The sequence below is a fragment of the Heterodontus francisci genome, chromosome 32, assembly GCF_036365525.1.
Source record: "Heterodontus francisci isolate sHetFra1 chromosome 32, sHetFra1.hap1, whole genome shotgun sequence".
Lineage (NCBI taxonomy): Eukaryota > Metazoa > Chordata > Chondrichthyes > Heterodontiformes > Heterodontidae > Heterodontus > Heterodontus francisci.
Window position 1 is genome coordinate 32,263,400 of NC_090402.1, and position 17,294 is coordinate 32,280,693.

A 17,294-nucleotide genomic window follows, 5' to 3' on the forward strand; every position below is an offset into this window, starting at 1 on the left:
CCTGTAAGTGACAGTCGGCCAGTAAGAGGCAGTGGTCAAAAAACACCGGCTTGGGGTCGGCGGATCTGACCGTGAGAGCATCAGACACAAACAGGAAGTCGATCCTGGAATGGGCAGACCCATCCGGTCTTGACCAGGTGTATCTACTCTGCACTCCTTCTGTAGGGTTGCTGAAGTCATGCAGCTTGGCATTTTTTACTGTTTCCATCGGGAATCTGGACGTAGCGTCCAGTTTGCTGTCGTCCCTGCCAGATTGTTAGCACCTAGAATGATGAGTCTGGATGTTGCCAGCAGCAGTGCTATGCACATTAATCGAAGCAGTCTGCATACTCATTTTAAAGCTGTTGCTTCCCACACCAGTTGTCCTTGCTAGTCCCAGTCCTTGGGTACTTTCCTGCATACCCATAGTGTACACAAGCTGTTGTACGTTCATTCGGCTCAGCAACCCCTCCTTGTTTCTCATGGGGGGGGGGGTTTGTTCCGCTGGGGTGACATGGGGGGGTGGGGGGGGTGGGGGGAGAGAGTCTTATAGGCAGCAAGGTTTGGAATGTCCCCTGCTGTTGGTGTCTTTCCCCTCTGTCCCTCCTCGAAGACATCACTGCTCCCGGCTTCCCGAAGCTGGAGTGCGCCAGATGCTCCTTTGCTCTTGGTGTCCCAGAGCTGGGGTGCACTGGGCCCATCACAGCTTCCAGTGCCCTGGAGCTGGGGGGCTTTATCTTCCAGCTCCTTTGAGTTCTGCTGCTTTTGCAGGTGCCATTGTTGCGGCTCTTCCTCGTCCAATGAGGAGGAGCTGCCATTGTATGTCTCGGATAGTAGCCTCCTCTTGCCACTGGTTTGGGTGGTGACCTTTTTTGGAGGTTTTTTCTTTGTGGTTTTCCCTTGTACCACTGGCCACTGACCAGTTTGTCCATCTGCTGCCTCCTCCTCCGTTGATTCTGTCTGCAGAGGAGGGGTTGGTATTGGGTCCCTAGTTGCAGCTGCCTCCCATTTCGTCTCCTTCTCAGGTAGACTTTTCTCGCTTCGGAGGGGGTTGTTTGTCTCCTTCCCAGCACCAGATGCTTTCACCTTTCCTTCTCCCAGCCTTTCCATGGACCTTGCCGCTTGAACATAACTGAGGCAGCGTTTGGGGCAGGTTTTGTAGAGGTGGCCTGCCTCACCGCACAGGTTGCAGCACTTACTCTGTTTACAGTCCTTGGTCTGATGCTTTCCTTCTTGCAGTTCTTGCAGACGACTGTGCTGCAGTTAGCTGCCATGTGACCAGATTTGCCACAGGTGCGACAAACTCTGGGCTGCCCCGCATTGACCAAGAAGCCTCGACTTGCCCCGATAGTGAAGCAGGGGGGAGGATGGATGATGGCTCCATTGGCATCGACCTTCAAGGTCACCTTGACCTGCTGGTTGCTGGTCCAAATCCCAAATAGGTCCTTGACATCAGTGCTGCTGCCAGCCACCTCGATGTATCTGGCGAGGAAGGTGAGTACATCCATGACAGGAACATGGGAGTTATAGAGGTGAGTTGTCACCACCCGGTCATGTTGCGACGGCAGCGTCAAGAATGGCTCCACTGTGAGGACCAACAGCGGCGCCTGGTTTCCCTTCTCCTTGAACGCCTTCAGGAACTTGATGCATCTCACCACATTCTTGAATACAACATCAAAATATCCGCTGCTGGGGAAGTTCTGCAGGCAGAAGATGTCTGCAGCTTGGAATCCACAGCAATCAATAAGGATTTTTTTTAATGAAGAAGGTACGGTCAACCGGTGCACCTCCTTCATTATCTTTCACCCCCATCTGAATGGTGTTATGCACTCCCTGGCCTGAAGCTCTAGAATTGGTTACAACCATTTTACTCTAGACCTACCTGGAACAGGATCAAAGGCTCATGGTTTCTTCCCCTGGCTTCTTGTGCATCCTTGATTTTAATAGTTGCACAATTGGTGTCCATGCCTTCAGTTGCCTAGGCCCCAAGCTCTGGAATACCCCTTCTCTGCCCCTCTACCTTGCTATCCTTTCAAGACACTCCTTAAAACTTACCTCTTTGACCAAGATTTTGGTAATCTGCCCTAATATCTCATTATGTACTCTGTGTCCTTTTTTTGTTTTATAATGCTCCTGTGAAGTGCTTTGGATGTCTTATTCCATTAAAGGCACTATATTGTTAGTCACGTGTTGTGATGTGGGTGGTTCCCATTGTTCAACTCCCCAATTGACCGCAGCAAGTATGTTTTATTATTGGGGTTTAAACCCTTGGCGTTGTATTTTTCAAATAAACAGAGTTTTTTTTGTAGGTTTAAAAAAAAAATAGAAAATCAATTGCTTATTGATCAATATGCCTTACCCCAAAATTGACGCAACCATATTCACACATGCATTTGCTCGCACACACAAGAGACACGCAGAGAGGAAAACGGGAAAGTGATCTTTTTTGTCAGGAGGTCATGCCAAACCTGTTGAATTCTCTTGGAAATGAAGTTCTCGATGGGTGCAGGCCTGAGATGATTGTAGATTTCTCTCTTGTTTGAAAGTTCAGTTGAAGACTGCAGATCACTTCTAGTTCACTGCTGTTTGGTGTGGGACTCCTCAGTTGGGCTTGTGCCACCTGGCTAGTTGGAAAACAAGCTGCTGGATGTTTCGCTCTCTCTCTCTCTCTCTCTCTCTCTCTCGGTTGTTTTTTCTTTTTTTTAAAAAAAATAAAGGTAAAGCTGTGTTACTGCTTACCTCCTGGTAGGAGATGCCCTGGTCTCTTCCTCGTGGTGATTGCACAATGGCCCAGGATGTGGCTATTTCACACACCTTTGTTTCAGAAGAAGACATTCAATTTTGGGATGGGTGTAGGATGGGTTCAGTTGGCACCTCTTAGCTTTGAAAATTTGTCCTTGTCAGACAGTTTGGATACCCAAAGACCAAGCTTTTTTTTCTTTGGTGGCTGTTTTGGATACATTGTTCACTTTTAAAAATAAAGGTTCAGTTTTTATAACTCATCAGTTTATTCCATGATTATTGTAGCATTGCACTTCTGGTGTGCATGACAATATAAATATCAGTTCTTAGCTGGAAATGTGCTTTTTTATTTACAATGTAGATGTGGTAGTTTGAGTGTTTTAATCTACTGGCGCTAATAAATTGCATGTACCACTGGGCAGGAGCTTATTCCCTCTAGTGCACTGTAATTTATCAATTTTGAGGACTGAGTTATTTTGTAGGACTTTTAGTTGATTGCACCTAAACTTTCTTTGACCAAATGTGTTGGTCAGCTGGTGTCTCTCCCCTTATATTAGAAACGGTGCTCTGATCACTGACTTCTAAGAGATGGCAAAACATTTAAACTTTGGAGCTATTATCACAGTTTTCAACTCTAAACTAGCTTCTACTTCGAGACTGTTGTGAGGCAGTATAAAAGTAAAGATGGGTTTGCATGTAAACTGCTTTATTGTGCATCTCAACATCCATAATTGATGCAGTAAATTACTTTGAATTGCAGTGTGAGCAAAAGCAGCAGCCATTTTACGCACATCAAGATCCCACTAACTGCCGTGAGGCGAATGATCAGTCGATCTGTTTGCAGTGGCAGCTGTAGGATGTTTCCAGCACTGAAATGCTGCTGTGCTTGTTCAACAGCTGGCATGCTGGGTTAATGCCTTAATTGAGATCAAGTGCTGCTAGCACATATCCGTTTGAAAGTAGATTAATGTTTGTGTGGATTTTATGACATTTTGACCAGGTGAAGCAAATAATGTAGAAATATTTTTTACAAAGCTGATTCCTTATTTATCAAAGTCATGGGATACTGGCAGCTGCTGTGGCAGAGATTGATGTCCTCCTTTGGAAGAAGGTTCATTATATTGTACCAAGCTGTTCCAGGGCGTCTCAGCCCATCTTTTACCAAATGGGATCAGTTGCCACTGACTCCTTTTCATGAAGTGTTGATTTATTGTTTGCCTTTAAAGCATTAATCTGCCTGATAAAAAGGTGTGCAAGTACGCAAACAAACAACATTGGAAATCACAAAACTTGAACCTGGCAAACACTAGTATTAACTCTCTGTAAGCTACATTTTCTCGTGTGAACCCATTGCTTTTGCTCCCCGTTTTGAGGCTGGAAAGTAAATCAATTCTTGATTTTTGTGATTGGAGTCAGCAAGTAGCAAGGCAGGATTAACATTAACACTATTTCCAAATGTTCCCAGCACAGTTCTCTGACTTGCCTATAAAACCAAGAGATTGGATGAAACTATTGAATGCCATGTTTGTTCCACTCATGAAGGAGGCTTGTATAACTTGCTTATGTCTGTCTTTACTTGACAAACTATGTGGTATACACTCCAAATCATGTGTGCTATTCATTCTGGTGGTTTTCTAGTTGTGTGGTGCACAACAGTATGTATTGCAACCTCCATGGTTAGAGGCAGTTGTCTTTGTTTGTTTGAGAGGATCCTATGACCATTTATTTTGTGGCTGCGATGATGAGTTGTTTGGTTCTGTTGTATTCAGATAGTTGTGTAAAGGTGTATCCTAACTGGTTTATTTTGCTCAGCTGTACAGCACTAGCGAGTATTAGTATTGGTGGAAGTCCAACAACATTTGGAGGTAGTTTGGGGAGAATGTTTGCCATCTTGCAACAGGCATTTTCTGATCAGCTTCCTCCTGTATTCTTAGATATTCAAATGTTCAGTGCCTTACAGGAAAAAGAGGAGTTTGGATAAATATTCATTCCAGTTACTTGAGGTATGAACATGTTTCACCTGCCGTTCTAGTCCAAATCAATTTATCTGAAGGATGACATGGATTACCGCTCCCAGTTTTTTTTTTGCTATGTGGGAGAAGACAGTGGCTTTTAGAATTTTAACTCTTCTGTAAAATTGTATAGTTATTCAGAGTGATATGAGAAACTCAACTTTTTACTTCAGTTAATTGGTACAATGGAGATTTGAAACCCAACCTTCATTTTGATGATGCGGGTTAGCAAGTTAGTGCTGCTTTAGTTTTCTTTGAGCCCCCCCCCCACCAACTTAACTCACTCACCTGCAAAATTACACAAAACAGGCAAGCACTCCTGCTATTAATTACATGTCAATTGCATCATCTGAACTCTGCCATTGAGTGAGGTGTCAAGTGTTCCCTCACAAAGGAAGGGGATGAAATTGGTTGCCAACTTCTAAAAATGGCCAGGGTAGTGGGGGCAATGCATACTTGAACAACTTGTTAATTTATTCCGTGAGCAATGCAATCCCCCTAGTTCTTCCCTCTAAAAGTATCAAAAACAACAACTTGCATTTATATAGTGCCTTTAACATGTGAAATTCCTTAGCATGTTTTACTACGAGTGTTATCGGGGCAGATCGCCAAAAGCTTGGACATAGAGGTTTAAGTAGCATCTTAAAGGAAGAGAGAGATGGAAAGATTTAGAGAGGGAATTTCAGAGCTTGGGCATAGGCAGCTACCAATTTCATATATTGAGTGAAAATGTCCTAAAATTACTATAGAAAATAGCTTCATTTGAATAACAACATAAGTTTATTCACTATGAGTTAAGAGGGAGCTGGAATAAATACTTGATTATTTACTGATACATGGCTATAGCTGGAAATGTAGATTAGAAGCTGCTGAAGAACAGCTACTGTCATTGACACAATAGGCCAACTGGCCTCCTAGGATGCTGAATGTCCTCCATAACCTTTGGTGGTGTATTCTGTTGCTGAAGTGACTGCATCTTTTGAGAAATGCATGGGCTTTTGGATGATATATAGGATCATGTGGGGCAATAATCTTGACGGTGGTTGGTCGGACCATTGACTACTCCTACCCCATTTCCCATGCCTCTGTTCTCAGCTTCTCTCTACTCTTACAATAACAGGATCTTGCTTATCCTAATCTTCCCTACCCTGAATGTGACTCCACATTTGCCAGATCGTTTATTGCTATTTCCACCATCTACAGCCTGTTGCCATCACCAAGTAAGTTTTCTCTTCCTCTTTCTGCCACTGCTCCAAATTCCAGCTGCTGTTTCTTGGCAAAAGGTGCAGTGGATGTAACACCAGGTCTATAACGTCTTAAACAATTGTCCTGTACACTCACACTCGTGTATGAGGCAGCAAGTTATGTGTACTACCTCCGATTTACTATACTGTATTCACTACTCATGATGCAGTCTCCTGTACTTTGGAGAGCCCAAACATAGATTGAGTGGTTATTTTGCTGAAAATTCCCATTTCTTTGCAACTGTGGCCTACCATTTTGACAATGCCTCATACGCCCACTCTGCCACCTGCATCTTTGGCCTGCTCCAGTTCAAACAAAACCCAATGTAAGCGTCAGAAACCATCTTGCTCACTTTTTTTTTTCTGGATGCTTTGTAGTGTTCTGGCTTTAACATGAGTTTAATTTCAGGCGTTAGCTGTAACCTTGCTTTTCCTGAGCATGTAGAGTGGGTCTTTCAGCATCGAGGGGGAAGAGAAGTGTCTTAGCAATTCAGATGTGGGTGTTCATCAGAACATGCTTCTGGTGTGCATCTGCATCAATGCTGGCCTGTCTTTTCTTTCTCTCTCCAGTACTACTAAACTTGCTGTGTTTCTAGGCGTTGGCTACAAGCTTTTCCCTTCCTTTTCCTTGTTTGGGCCTTTTACATGTATTTTCCCAATCTTGGCGAGTTAACATACTCTTTGCCTCACTGAACTAATCTTTTGTATCATCTGACTGTTTCCTGCTTTTCTAATTAAGCATGTTGCAGGCCTAGAGTAGAGAGTTTAGCCACATAACCTAGGCTGACACTTCAGTGCAGTACAGAAGGAGTGCTGCACTGTCAGAGGTGCTGCCTTTTGAATGAGACATTAATTGAAGACCGGTTCAACCTCTCCAGTGGATGCTAAAGATCTTGCATCATTATTTGCAGAAGAGCATCAGAGTTCTTCTGTCCTGGCCAATATTTATTTCTCAACCAACACCTAAAAACAAATGATCCAGTCATTTATTTTATTTGTGGAAAAATTGGCTGCTGTTTTTCCTACATCAGAAGAGTGACTGTACTTCAAAATTTACTGTAAAGCATTTGGAACATCCTGAGGTCAAAGGTGCAATACAAATGCAAGTTCATTCTTTCAACCCATGAACTCTCACTTTCTGATTATAGTATCTGTTGTTTCTCCTCCCCTCAGACCATTTATTCTCCCATTTGACAAGGTCCCGCATGGCAGACTGGTCAGCGAAATGAAAGCCCATGGGATATAGGGGAGTGTGGCAGGTTGGATCCAAAACTGGCTCAGTGATGGGAAGCAAAGGGTAGTAGTCGACAGATGTTTGTGTGAATAGAAAGCTGTTTCCAGTGGCGTTCCACAGGGCTCAGTGACGGGTGCCTTGCTGTTTGTGGTATATTTTAATGATTTGGACTTAATGTGGGAGGCATGATTGGGAAATTTGTTGATGACACAAAAATTGGTCATGTAGTTGATGGTGAAAAGGATAGCTGTCGACTCCAGAAAGATATCAAGAGTTTGGCTGAGTGGGCAGAAATGTGACAAATGGAATTCAATCCAGAGAAGTGTGAGTAATGCACTTGGGGAGGGCAAATAAAGCGAGGGAATAATAACAATAAACGGGAGGATATTGAGAGGGGTAGAAGAAGTGCAAGACCTTGGAGTGCATGTCCGCAGGTCCCTAAAGGTGGTGGGACAGGTAGATAGAATGGTGAAGAAGGCATACGGAATGCTTTCCTTTATTGGCCGAGGTAAAGAGTACAAAAACAGGGATTTAATGCTGGAACTGTATAAAACACTGGTTTGACTACAGGTGGAGTATTGCGTACAGTTCTGGTCACCACATTACATGAAGGACATTGTTGCTCTGGAGAGAGAGAGAGAGTGCAGAGGAGATTTACAAGGGCTTGAAAGTTGCAGCTATGAGGAAAGATTGGATAGGCTAGGATTGTTTTCCTTAGAACAGAGGAGGCTGAGGGGTGACTTAATTGAGGTGTACAAAATTGAGGGGCCTCGATAGAGTGGGTGGGAAGGACCTGTTTCCCCTAGCAGGGAGGTTAATTGCCAGGGGGCACAGATTTAAGGTGATTAATAGAAGGATTAGAAGGGACACGAGGAAATTTCTTTTCACTCAGATGGTGGTGGGTGTCTGGAAATCACTGCCAGGAACGGTGGTGGAGGCAGAAACCCTCAATTCTTTTAAAAGGTACCTGGACATGCACCTGAAGTGCTGTAACCGGCAAGGCTATGGACCAGGTGCTGGAAGGTGGGATTAGATTGGGCGGCTAGTTTTTCAGCAGGCATGGGCGTAACGGACTGAATAGCCTCCTGTGCTGTAACTTTTCTATGGTTCTATCTCTTTCATTTCATTTAATTTCAGTTGTGGCATAAGTTTATCTGTCTTTGCACTTTACAGATGTTGTCTTGTCTGCTGTGTATTTTCAGTATTTTCTGGGGGGGGGTTTTTTTAGATTTCCAGCATTAATTTTAGAATTCTTTCTCAAAATAGAAAAATGTAGGCCTCCATTAAGTGTCAGAATACCATTCTTTCCACCATTATATGTTGGATGCTGCACCACCTGTCAGACAAATATTAGCTGAGCCTGCTCCACATTGCATTTCCTTCTCCCCAATCTTCCTCCACCAACTGTTGACCTGTGCTGTGGCTCCACTCACTGTGATTGTTAGAATAAAGAAAATTGTCAACTTGAGTTTAGACTCTGGTAGTCACTCATTTTTAATTTTCATGCCTACAAATTTGTTCTGGCTCCATGTCTGTTGCATAAACCTGTAATTTAGCTTCCATTTCATTACTTGCTGGAATATTACGTCTGGTATTTAATTCGTCACAAGGTGTTATTCATGAATCTTCTGAATCATGCAAGAAACACAATTTGAAATGGCTAACTGGATCAGACTGTAATGCTGGGGTGCATTTCCTCTCTGAGTTGTTCCAAGTTACCAGTTGCCACTTTCTGCCTCTTTGTTCTTGCCATCTGACTCTGTAAAGGTATTTGATGTAAGTACCAATCTAATGAGCAGGGACATAATTTTTGGAGCTGAGTTTCCAAAAGCTGCAGTGTATGAAATACATGTTTGCTCTCAAATATTTCAACCCGAAAATCAAATTGTATCTCCTGTGCCAACTCTAATCTACCTCTGGTTCTGTGCTTGTTAACGCAATGAATAAAATACAAGTTTCACAGCCAGTGATTATGGCCAAATGTCATCTTGGCAATAGTTTGGCAGATCTCTTGATCTTCCGCTTGTTTGAGGTCTTTGGCTATCTAACTTCAGTTGGTTAACTATAGGCTACGTTGTATGAAGGTATCTGTGCTTTATCTGATGGAACAGCAAACTCATGGTGACACTGATCTCTGTCATCTCTGATAGTATTTAAGTCTAAATTTATTCACAATCTAAATTGCTCCAGGTTCCTAATATTTGGTTTCATATTTAATATTTTACATCGTATTTAAAATTGTGCTATATCTACCAATATTTATTTTCCAAAGTAATGCATAGCAATCGATAGGCTTCAGCCTCCTTGTGAGTGAAGAGATGTAGGTGACCAAGACAAAAATGATTGAAATCTCACAATCCAGGTTATTTGCATAAATGCCCTCTTTGCATCCCCCAAGTATTTCAATATTGTCGTTGACTATTGATTCCCCAAGTATTCCAATGGATAAGCTGAAGTAGTTCGCAATTGGCAAGTCTTGAAGTAACTTAACACTAAAGCTACAAGTCTGAGGTGCAGTTCGGGGCCTGCCAGGCAGAAGCTGTTTACCTTGCTTGGCTCCAGCTTGGCTGAAACTTGAAGTCTCCTTCTTTGTACATGCCTGGATACACGCGTGCACAGAACTGTATTCCGAAAGCTGAAAGTGAACGCAGGAACCAGAAAATCCCTGCTGTGAACAGATGAAGTTGAGGTAGAATTCTCAAGTGCCTAAGAGTTCCAACAGGCCCCTTGATCACCATGCAGACCAGTTTAGACATTAGACTGGATTTATACTCAAGTTGTGTTAAACTTAAACAGTGCAAGTTTATCCCCTGCGTGGTTTCTTGCTCTGCTTCACGTGATAATCAATGTGGTCCTGTAAATGTACCTTTTACCATCTTACAGAATGTAAGATTAGACTTTTAAATAAAATTCTGTATTCTTCATCTTGGAAGTTTGGGCGGCACAGTGGCGCAGTGGTTAGCACCGCAGCCTCACAGCTCCAGCGACCCGGGTTCAATTCTGGGTACTGCCTGTGTGGAGTTTGCAAGTTCTCCCTGTGTCTACATGGGTTTTTGCCGGGTACTCTGGTTTCCTCCCACCACCAAAACTTGCAGGTTGATAGGTAAATTGGCCATTATAAAATTGCCCCTAGTATAGGTAGGTGGTAGGGGAATATAGGGGCAGGTGGGGATGTGGTAGGAATATGGGATTAGTGTAGGATTAGTATAAATGGGTGGTTGATGGTCGGCACACACTCGGTGGGCCGAAGGGCCTGTTTCAATGCTGTATCTCTAAATAATAAAATAAATAAAAAGCTTCTTTTTAAGAGAACAGTGGAAGTTCCGGATTACCATTAACTTACTTCAGCTTTGCTCAGTGTCCAGTTATGTTCAGAGCAGCTGAACCCTGAATAACTGGTTCATCAGTTTGTGGATTGGAGTTGTAAGGAGCTTTATTCCAGTGACTATATTGTCATAAAGCAAAGTACTACAGATGCTGTATATCTGAAATAAAAATGAAGCATAATTGGAAATGCACAGATCAGCCAGCATCTGTGGAGAGAGGATAGGTTCATGTTTCAGGTCAATGTCTTTTCATCGCCACTGCTCATGAGGACTCTTCAGAAGAGGCAAACAATTAAATGAGTGGAGTTCTTCAACTAGTAAATGATGTGTGGAACTTCAAAAAAGGGCATTTGGGAATAAGATTTTGATGTAATTGTTTTCACATATATTATGCGCTGAATGTCACAAAAAGAAATGCTTTCCCTGTACTCACTCCTCAACAAAATTTAAAGACCACTGTTGCAAAGGTCTTGTTAACAGATGCTTTAGATAGGAAATGCAAGTTTGTTTTCATTCCTGTCCTGTGTAAGTGTAGTTTAAAAAATGGCTGGTTGTGTAGGCATCGGCTGGTTTGATTGAATATAAGAAATAGAAGCAGGAGTAGGTGATTTGGCCCTTTTGAGCCTGCTCCGTCATTCTTCAAGATCATGGCTGATCTTCTACCTCAACTTCACCTGTCCGCACTATCCCCATATCCCTTACAGAATTCCCTTCTTATCTAAAAATCTACCGCCCTCTGTCTTGAGCGTACTCAACTACTGATCCACAGCTCTCGGGTACAGAATTCCAAAGATTCGCAACACTCAGTCCTAAATGGCTGACTCCTTAGAGAAGGGTCATTTAAGGTTTGTTGCTGTGCCTTTATGGAGTATGATTTATTTGTCGTTTAAATTAATGCAAGATACTTGGTGGCCGTGGGGGGGAAGGAATTAATTTGTGTAGTGTTGCTTGCTGTTCCTAGCAGCGCTACACTGACTGTCCTCGATTCAGGAGGGCAGGCAGTACCATGGGATGCTATCTGGGTGACCCGCACAGCATTCTTCAATTATATCAATGAAGAAAGCTGTGCTGGTAGGAGCCCGCACTGCTGCCTATCCCTGGGAATCGACTGAAGTCTGCTTCGATCTGCTAGAAGCAGCAAGCCGTGCTGCATGGACAAATTTTTCCCCCTTAATCTGCTTTTAATGTCAGCTGAACCTCATGATGTGGTCAGACCTTAACTTGCGCTGCAGACTGTGTAGAGGGCCGCTGACCTACGTTGCCTCTCGGTCTGCCAGCACCTCAATTTAAAATTCTAATTCTTGTTTTTGAATCTGTCCTTGGTCTCACCCACCCCTCTTTTGAACCTCATCCATTTCTGGCCTCTTGTGCATCACCGATTTGTAATCCCTTCAGTGGCAACTGCACCTTTACTAGCCTAGGCCGCAAGATCTGGAATTCCCTCCCCTAAACCTCTCCGCATCCCTACCCCTCTCTCTCCTCCCATTTAAGACTCCCCTTAAAACCTGTGTCTTTGATCAAGCTTTTGATCACCTGTCCTAATATCTCCTCGTGGCTGTCAAATTTTGTTTAACCTCCTATGAACAGCCTTGAGATGCGTTGCTGCATTCAAAATGTTATTGAAGTGCAAACTGTTAGTGGCGCAGTGGTTAGCACCGTCGCCTCACAGCTCCAGCGACCTGGGTTCAATTCTGGGTACTGCCTGTGCGGAGTTTGCAAGTTCTCCCTGTGACCGTGTGGGTTTACGGCGGGTGATCTGATTTCCTCCCACAGCCAAAGACTTGCAGGTTGATGGGTAAATTGGCCATTATAAATTGCCCCTAATATAGGTAGATGGTAGGGGAATTGAGGGAAGGTGGGGATGTGGTAGGAATATGGGATTAATGTAGGATTAGTATAAATGGGTGGTTGATGGTCGGCACACACTGTGGGCTGAAGGGCCTGTTTCAGTGCTGTATCTCTAAATAAAATAAATCAAACTAAATACTGCAATGGGATGAAGGTGACTTTTTTTTTTCTCTTTCGCCCTCGCCTGCTCCTAAATGTACAACAGTCATTCCAGTCCATGTACTACACTAGAAACGTATGAAGCATGGTGCAGCTGAAATGTTTATTTCTTTGTGTGATTTACTGCACATGGAAGCAGATTCATGTATGGATACAAGTCACAGCATACATAGAACCCAATGAGGGAGCTAAGCACCTTGGAAAGAGACCCAAAAACAACGTTGTCCTTTATTTCAATTGAACCTTCCATTTAGGACAGGTTGACTAAGCCTGAACCTCCATTAATTAATTCAAAAAGAATATGGTCAAGATAAACTGTTGAACAATATCATCAATTATGATATGAAAAACTGAAAGGCCTAGTGATTTGATATTCTTTGAAATTGAGCAGGAGAGAAACTTTAATCCTAAACTGGCCCATTGTATTCTGAAATTGAGCAGCTTTCTGATTTAAGTTTCTTCCAGACCACAGTAAGACTGTTCAAGTCTGTTTTTTAAAAAAAAACCTTCATGCACTGAAATTAGCACACTGGAAAATATTATATAGAGAGAAACTGGCCAAATGTTTCACAGCTTCCAAATATGGTGTTTGAATCATTGGCTTGCTTTGGGATGTCAAAGTCCTATGTTGGGCTCTGGTTTTGGATCAGTAACTGAGTAACTTTTTTTGAATGCTAATCTGCTTAAAATGGAAAACCAGGTTTGGTCACCCCTTTCCTGACCCCTCATCTCCTCCAAAAGTATCTGAAGATGCAATGAACTAATTCACGGTATCATGTAAGATTAAACCTGATTTAAAAACCCCCTTTTACTTGTTTACTTTTTAAAACTTATGAGCTATACCAAAGCTTAAGGTTTCTGTTTCTAAGTATTGTAATAGCTTGTCTTGCCCTCCTCCCTCCTCTTTATACACTACAAAAAGCAGTATGAGAGAGGTTGGCTCAGCCTTGAGGTGTAAACACTTCAGTGTTATTCTATCAGGCTCTGTAACGTGGTTAAAGGCAAGACTGTTTGCAGGATCTGAACATTTGGAAATCATGTTGTTGGAATGGTTTTCTCACCTGCTTAGAGTAGAGTTTATGCATTTTTAAAAAAATATAGATTAGAATTAGGAGATGTGGAGGCTGTTTCCCTGCCCTAGGTCATTCTTCAACCAAAAGGAAGGCCTGAGATAAACCAGTGAGGAAGTAGGAGAGACATTGATTTGTTTCCCCACTGTTCTCTTCTGTCGCATGTTAGTGGTCTGGAGAAACCCTCGTTCAAATGGTTGTTTTCCAGGTGGACACAAAGAAAATCATTGAGCTGTTTGGTCATGGGAGCATCATGGCCATGCCTGATCTGTTCCTCACAAGACACGATATTTTTCTAATTTGCAGTTTTCAGTAGGGAGTCACTGGTTAGTACCAGGCGCAAGAACACTGCCCATTATCTTCCCCCTTACCCTGCTCGAGCACTAAGGCCAGTTCTCGCACTGTTCCTGTAGTCCGGCAAGGTTGCAATTGTTGTATGATTGCCTTTGAGTGATGTCTCTAAGGCCTTAGTATGCTAATGAGCAAGGTACAAGAATACAGTCTTGTGACTAAAAGCCAGAGCCACTCTGCAACTGTAACACCTCGAGGAAGGTTCTGTAAATAGTTTGTTCTGTACTGTATATACTTGTTAACCGTAAATAAACCTGTTAGATACTCCACGCATATCATTTGTGTTGCATCAGACAACATTGAAGAAATCATTACAGCAATGGTTTTTTAAAAATAGCTATCAATGGATTTTCAGTGCCTTGGATGGATGGTTCACATGTTAGTGACAGTTCTATAAAGGGTTTTAAAAACAGTGCAATTCCTTTGAACCTGCATTAGCTTAACTAATGCTGCAAACAAGCAACGACTGCAGAAAATGGAGCATGAAATGCAAATTTCTTCAGTCGTCTTTTTGTGCTTTGGCCTCATGACCATTCTTTTTAGTCTAAATATATTGCTCCACACTCAATAAACACTTGAACTGTTTTCAAAGCACATGATTGAATCTTAACTCCTGAGGCCTAATTTTGGATAAAACTGGTCTGTCAAGTGATTTTATTTTCTCTCAACTTTTTCCACATAATTTCACTTCTTTCCTTCCTGAAGGCATTAACTATGTGCCAAGGACCATGGATTCTAGGTTTCCATAAATACTTTGCCTAAGTGACACACATTATTTGAGACACTACAGTGAATGTGGGCAGGCTATTATTTCACAATTCAAGTTAAAGTGCGTCCCCACCAGAGGACAAAGCAGCCCACGTTCTTGGCACCTTATTCATCACCTTAAACATTTCACTCCCTCCACCGCCAGAACATAGTGGCAGCAATGTGTGCCATCTACAAGTACATTGCTGCAACTCTCCAAGGCTTCAATGACAAAATCTTCCAAACCCATGGCCTCTACCGACCAGAAGAACAAGGGCAACAGGCGTATGGGAGCAGCACCCCCTGCAGGTTCCCCTCCAAGTCGCACACCATCCTGACGTGGAACGATATCACAGGTTCCTTCATCGCTGGATCAAAATCCTGGAACTCACTATCAAATAATACTATGGGAGTACCTTCATCAAACAGACCACAGCAGTTCAAGAAGCCAGCTCACCACAGCTTTCTCAAGGGCAATTACGGATGGGAATAAATGGTGGCCCTGCCAGTCCCATGAACAAATTCTTGGGGAAAAAAAAGAAAAATTGTCCCCAAGTATGCATTTTCAGTAAGAATCAATGGATAATGAGAAGTGGAAACTTTCCCTATTGTTCTCTGTCCCCAGTCCAAGGGTGATGTGGCCAGTTGCTGTGTGCATAACATCACATTGTATGAGATCAGCACAGACTATAGAACTGGGAGGGAAGGCAATGTCCTACCATCTGGTAGCATTTGCTAGTACTCCCTTTGTTGGAATCATGAGTTGAAATTCTGAAAAGCAATATTTTTGTTGGTAAAATAAATATGGCATGTCCTAATTCCTTAATGGTTCAGACCAGTTGATCAGGAAATAACTGTAAATGAACTAAGTATGGAAGTTTCTTGGTGCTGGATTATTGGGGTTTGAGGCTGCATGTGGCCCACTTTTTGTAGTTATTGCTTTTTCGTGCTTGAATCCCCTCCATCTATGTGAACTCCTCAAGACAGACTGAAATTAATCTCGAGAAGCTAGTATTCTCAATGAGTGAGTTGAGTAGCTTAGTTTTAACCTGAAGTTTGACCAGATATCTGACTGAACAGCTAACATTTGAGTCACTAGCACCACACCACAGGAACTCTTTCTAAAATGGGAACATGACTATGATTATGGCTCATCCAAGTTCACAGTTTTGTGCAGATACAAGATCACAGCTGTAGGTTTGCGAAATGCAGAACCACCAGAAATGTACACAGACTGATCTCAGAACAGCCAACTTTGGATAACTTGTTGGTTCGAGCTGTGAAATGGATTAACGCCCAACTACAAGGAAGTACATTAATGCTTGTCTTCCTGCCTATTGTGTGAGTGAAGTTCGTTTCATGAGGTTAGGTGGGGTTATTCAATGAAATGTTGAATGATGGCAAGATTTGGGGATGGGTGGATGGGAGAGAAGAAAAAATTAATCAAGAGCAGTTTGTTTAAGCATCTTTATATAGCCAGATGTGTGACTAATGTAGGTTATGGACAAACCAACCCAGCTAGAGGAAGTTGTGGGATACTGAGAAACATTACTCGCAAGAAAATAAATACGGGAGGGCAGGGGATAAGGATGAGAACAAGGGAATAATTGTTAATGGAAAGTAAGGAATCTTTTTAATAAAAGATTTCTATTATATTCTCTCTCTAGAGATCGATATATATAGATATATATAAAAAAATAATTCAACTATCTGGCCATGAATACAGATAGGGCCACTGCTTTATGATGTCAGAATAAGTTGTATTCTCATGTCATTACAAGCGATTCTAGGATATTCACCTAAGTTTTGGAATCACATTTCACAATTCAGCCCCTTTTTTTTCCCTTAGACAAAGCCTTTAGTTTTTGCTTTTCAGTGATCTGGAGATGAGTTGTACTGCAAGTGCAGTAGGACTACATTGCAAATATTTCCAGAAAATCCATCCCTTGTATTGCAAGGAACAAGTCAGGTTTAAAGAACTACATCTATTCTTTTGCAACAGTGAGTCTAGAAATTTGTGAAAAAAGGACGCAAGTACCGACGGTTCAAAGTTCATTTCCCAGCAGCGGTGAGGTTAATTGTGCCCTGTAATGTTTTGATATTTGATATGTTCCATTTTCCAACATTTTGGAGCTACTTACCTTTCAACCATGAAGATAAAAGTACATGTACCAAGTCAAAATTGACTGGATATTTATATGATCAAAGGAGCACTCCCAGGGGCAATTGTGATGGATAATTGCGACCTACACTGAGAATGAACTGAAAAGGGATTTTCATTTTACTGTGATTAAGTGAAATAAGGATGTACTTGTGAGCTGAGCAAGTTTTGAGTTTTTGGACCTGCTGCTTTCAGTGAGGATCAAAAGTAATCTTACTGAGTGACTTTATTCAGCTGGCTTGTGAAAGTCTAAAGTCTGCTATTTCACTACTGTGCGCGCGCAGTACTGTGCATCTTTCACTGCAACCAGGCAGATCTGAATAAGTTTTTTCCAATGATATCGTCTGAGCATTTACTTTTAACAATTTCCAACAGTTGGATGCATTTGAAGGCAAAGTCATGCCGGATACAGACATGACTC

At 42.3% G+C, this 17,294-nt stretch overlaps 1 protein-coding gene across 1 annotated transcript in view; it reads left to right on the forward strand.

Moving 5' to 3' along the window:
• Positions 1-17,294, forward strand: part of niban2b (niban apoptosis regulator 2b) — a 237,193-nt gene that overhangs the window by 116,454 nt on the left and 103,445 nt on the right. The window lies entirely within an intron of this gene.